At 42.5% G+C, this 5366-nt stretch overlaps 1 long non-coding RNA gene across 1 annotated transcript in view; it reads left to right on the top strand.

Annotated features, from left to right (window-relative positions):
• The window catches only part of LOC108375043 (uncharacterized), a 15709-nt gene extending 14102 nt beyond the window's left edge, over positions 1 to 1607 (top strand). The window contains exon 2 of the long non-coding RNA XR_001849117.1: positions 1459 to 1607. This is a non-coding gene — a long non-coding RNA (uncharacterized LOC108375043). The remainder of the gene's footprint in view (positions 1 to 1458) is intronic.
• The last annotated feature ends 3759 nt before the right edge of the window (positions 1608 to 5366 follow it).

Raw genomic sequence — 5366 nt, 5'->3', positions numbered from 1 at the left:
TCAAAGCATACTGAGCATCTTTCTCTTTGACACCATGTCTGAAATCCCACGTGATCTGTCAAATACTAATGCATGAAAATCCTAACCTCAAAAAAATCACCCGTTATGTAAATACTTGTATGTGGTTGATATGAATTTTCTGCTATCAGCGCGGTGACCACAAGATCAACCTTTACTACATTTCCTCTCTCACTTGCCAATTGCCAGTTAGTTTTTGATCATTTTGTAGCGATTCGCGTGTTTTGTTGTTTAAAAATTCATTATCAAATTCAACGCGAGGGGATTTTCAAAGATTATACGACTGAGATTTGATAATTTACGACGCGCCGCCGCACAGTGGTTCAAAACTGGAATTTAGTAGCCTTAATTTTTCACTCAATTCCATAATTTATTTTTCAAATAAAAGCTAATAAAATTTGCAAGAGACCAGTTGTGCCGGTTTTTGGAATTTTTGTTTGTTTGTAATAATTTTTTTAGTGTAAAGTGCAGAAAAAGTTGCAATTTTGAAGAAACTCGATTCTCCCAACACAAAAAAATAAAAAAATAAAATGAATTGAAATGCCATAAAAAATAATTTATTTTGGTGACAACTTTTTATAAAACATAAACATTTTTTTTTGTGATTTTTTTTTTTTCGTTTCGGGGGCACTCTAAAATTGTTTTCAACTCGTTTTTACTATGTAACATGTATTAGCTGTAATAGAAGAATCGATTTTTTTCAAAATTTGCTACGTTTTTTTTGCACTTTGCACTAAAAATTAAATATAAGCAAACAAAAATTAAAAAATCGGGCTCAACTTGTCTCTTGCAAATTTTTGAAAACAAAACTAGTGAAATTGAGTGTAAAAATGAAGGCTCCAAGGAATTGTGAATACTAAATTCCTGTTTTCAGCCACTGTGCGCCGGCTTGCCGCATTTCTACGAAGATTATTCGGCGTTTAACAAAAATATCAATGGCTTCAGTGGAAATAGGCAAACAAAAAAAAAAAGTCTAATAATCATTGGGTTTCAGTTGACTGTGAGCTGAGGTTAAGTAAAGTAAAAGCAAAAGATGAATAAAAACTATTGTGTATCTGTTTAAATTACTTGACACAAGTAATATTCGCGTCTACTCAAATAAAAATACTATAAACTTACCTACGATGTATTCTCACGCCACTCCCTTTTTTGCTGAATCTACAAGCTAAATATGTATATTGTGGTTTAAATATAAGTAAACAAATTATGTGTAGTAAACAAAAAATAAAACATTAATGTACATACACATGTACGTATGTATGAATGTATGTATGTAACAGTAGGAATAAGTACGGGGAATTAACAAGTGCAATATTTTTAGCGATAAAGTGTGTATGCAAATATATGCAAAACACGAACACACACAGACACATTTTTTTATATGCATACATACATACATACATACATACATATTTATGCATCTTTATATATTTGATACAGCAGCATTATTTACGATTTTAATTCGCATACAGCAGCCGTAATTAAATTAACAGCAGCAGTAAACTAAACAAGTGCCCCTGAACGCATATAAATGGATTGCGCAAAAAACGAAAAAGTAATAGTCATATTAAAAAAAAAAAAATAAAAAAGTAATAAATTATATATTGTGTATACATTCTACATTATCAGTGTTTGTCAAAAGTTGAAACGTCAATAAATTTCTCGAAGCAGTGGAAATTCGCTATTATTCAACAAGTGCTAATCAAATTTGCTACAAATAGGATTCAACAGAATTCCCATTTGGAAGTTGGTGGCGAACATACATACATATGTATTAAAACGAAAATGCTGTGCATAACTAAATAAGTGATGGTGAGTTTTTTACGCTTTTGTTATTATACAGATATATATATGTATATGTGTAAATAAGTATCTAGTATTAACTTTTAAGTTATTTAGGGCCGTTTTCACCATCTCTGGTTAACACTAATCTCCAGTTAAACTTTTTTACCTATATTACCAACCCAATGTTAAATGAAACGAGTCAAGTTGTCGGTAACGATGTTTAACTGGGGATTAGTGTTAACCAGAGATGGTGAAAATGTCCCTTAGAAGGCTTGTGCTGCTTACAAAATAATATGTGCCTATGAATGTATATGTATATCCAATAAGACCATAGTAAATATCCGCTTCTGATCATCAACAGCTATTTTATTAGCTTCCCAATAATGGGAACCTACAAAATTGTAGCATAAAAATCGACTGCAGAGGAGGCACGGACTTGGTAAGTGGTTCAAAACTCTTCAAAGGGATGATGCATGTCTATCCTTCTATCGCAAACAGCCCTAAATACATACGGGACGCGAAACAGTATAACATGTCTAAATCAAAGGAAAATTCGTTGCATCGATTATGTATTTACTAATACGGCTGATCTCAATGCCCCAGAGCTCCTCGGGGCTATTTAGAAAGTGAGAGCTAAAGTACTTCAAACTTAGCCTCGCAAATGCTGGGAACCTAAGAAGGTAGTGTTGAGGTGATTCTACCTCGTCCTCTTCCAGGCAACTGCGACATAAGGGGTCCGGTAGAAATTTCAGCCTTACTGCGTGAATACCGATAGGACAGTGATCCGTTAAAACCCCCACCAGAAGTTAGAGCTGTGGCTTTGTTAGTGTGGGGAGCGCCCTCGACCGCCCCTGGTCCACCCTCGGCCAAAAGGAGCCTGCGATCGCGCATGTCGTGGTATTCGCCCAGCGTTCGCTGAGCTGACATGAGGCCCATCTATCCAAGAGTGTACCGCAAGTAATCAAGGGCACCCCCAGCCGGTTTTTATCTGGTGATACCGTTTCACGGTTGGCTATCAGAATATACGCTCTCTTCCCTGACTGTATGAGGCTCCTTAGCAGTGAATCTACCGCCTCCTTGATAGCAGCTACTTCCGCCTGGAATACACTGCAGAAATCCGGGAGCCAGAACTTAGTGCTGATGGAGAGCTCTCGACAGAAGACCCCTCCACCAACCCTGCCGGCAAGAGTCGATCTCTCCGTAAAGAAGTTCACCGCAACCTTCCTCCAGAAGTCCCGCCCGGCCCACTCATCCCTTGAGGGAAAGTGAACAGGGAAGAAGCCCCTAGGAGCCGTATCAGTGGTGCAGTAATCCGTACGATCCGTCATGAAATCGAAGCCCCCTAGAACTCCAGAATGTCCAGTCCCTAAGTTCGTCAACCAATCGGTTTCCCTGAGTCTAATAGCCGTTCCCGCCACGACAATTCCGCCTGCAACGTCGACAGGCGATACGTTTAACAGTGCCCCAATAATATCAATTAACACAGCCCGTTGTACGCGTTCCAGCTGCTTAGCTAGTGTCCAGTGAGTTCCACCAGACTAGGGCACTATAAAACATATGTAATTGGCTTGACAACGGTCTCGTAGAGCCAGTAGACAACTTTAGGGGAGATACCCCATCTCTTATCAATATCTCCCCTACTGCAATACAAGGCCACTGATGCCTTTCTTGCCCTTTTCTCGATGTTTGACCCTGTCAGACAGCTGTAAGTGCAGACCTCCAATCGAGGGAATCACAGTGGCGGGGATTTTATATTTCCTTGTGAATAATATCAGTTCTGTCTTACTGGGATTGCCAGCGAGGTCACTTCTGAGTCAGTTCATACAGCGTGTTCAGGTATTTAACCAGAGTCCAACACCGTCTGCATAGGCCGACAGCCGTGCTTTTTCAGCTCCACTAGTAGCTCGTTCACCACGACGACCCAGAGAAGGGGTGAGGGAACCCCTCCCTGCGGGGTGCCCCTGCTCACCATACGAAGCAAGCAGGCGCTGCCCCAGACGGCCATGACAGTTCTGTCACGCAGATGAGCCTAATGAGACAGACCTCAACCCCAAGCTTATCTAGCGACTTAACTATTGCGTCCGGCAGCACATTATTAAAAGCCCCGTCGATATCGAGGAAGGCTCCTACGACAAAGTCCTTGTGAGTGAAGGCTTCCTCTATACACCTCACAATTGTATGCAGAGCAGTATCTACCGACCTTCCTTTACAGTAAGCATGCCGAGCTCTACACAGGCGATCTCGAGAAATCATGCTCCTTATGTGCATGTCAGTCAGCCTCTCCAACGTTTTCAGCAGAAACGATGAGAGACTGATCGGCCTGAAGTCCTTGGGGGCAACATGATAGCTCCTTCCGGCCTTCGGGATGAACACAACCTTGACGACCCTCCCCTCCAATCCCCTGGGAATGCACCCGCGTTAGAGCAGCCCGCGTAGATTGGGGACAGCCAACGGCACGACACCTGCGCCGCCTTTTGCAGCTGCGCAGGTATGATGCCGGTATGATGACGCCAGGTGGCGCTCATCCAGGAGGTCAGAAAAATCAGCGCAGTCTCCTTAGGGGAGGGATTGGAAGGAAAGTGAGTATCCAGGAGCAATCTGAGCGACTCCTCGCTACTCATAGTCCAATGTCCTGCTTCATCCCTCAAGTAACCCAGCGGAGCAGGACTCCTAACGAGAATACGTCTAAATCTAGATCATTCATGACACCCTTCAACGTTTTCGCAGAAAGACCTCCATGAAACCTTTTTTGCCTTTCTTATTTCTTATCTCGTACTTGTAGATTCCTAGTCCAACCTTATAGAGTTCCCAATCAGAAGACAACCTTCCTCCTACGGGCCCTATTGGAAAGTCGTCTGCTCGACGCCCTTAACTCAGAGAGCTCCGCAGTCCACCTAAGGGGTTTCCCTCTGCCTTTCTGAAATCTCAGCGGACATGCGCTTTCAAGAGCATCCCTGCACACTGAGCTGAAAACTTAAACAAGCTCCTCCAGCGAGTCTACCGTCTACACAGAATTTGGTTCTGGCGCATCAGGGAGTACTCCACGAAGGTTCCTGCTATACAGATTCCAGTTGGTGCTCCACAGGCTCCTGAAGAGCTTGCCAGGAGGACGCTTTTCGTCCAAAGATAATTGAATATACCTATGATCCGAAAAAGAGTGTTCACTCAGAACCCTCCGATCCGATGTCAAAGGTGCTGTCTCAGTGTGAGGTCAAGAACCTCCTCCTTGGCAGCAGTTAAAAACGTAAGGGAATTCCCCTTGTTACAGATATGTAAGTTTCCACTAAGAATAAACTCAAAAAGTGATTTACCTCGCAAATTAGTATCCGAGCTGCCCCAGTCTGAGTGCCTCGAGTTCGCATCGGACCCCAAGATCACGCCAGCTTTCCCTCGCTTGGCTTCCGCTAGAGCGCTCCTCAGCATCATTGGAGGTGACTCTGCCTTGTCATCGTACGGCATGTAAGCGGATATTAGCCAGAGTTCTCCAACCTCTCGTCTAGTGGACCCTATGTAACTTATCTTCTTCTTCTTTTTTGGCGCTGTAACCGCCTAAGCGATTTTGG

This window comes from Rhagoletis zephyria, unplaced genomic scaffold (genome assembly GCF_001687245.7).
Source record: "Rhagoletis zephyria isolate East Lansing unplaced genomic scaffold, Rhagoletis_zephyria_1.1 Rzeph_scaffold_08423, whole genome shotgun sequence".
Lineage (NCBI taxonomy): Eukaryota > Metazoa > Arthropoda > Insecta > Diptera > Tephritidae > Rhagoletis > Rhagoletis zephyria.
This window is presented reverse-complemented; position numbering and strand designations above follow the sequence as displayed.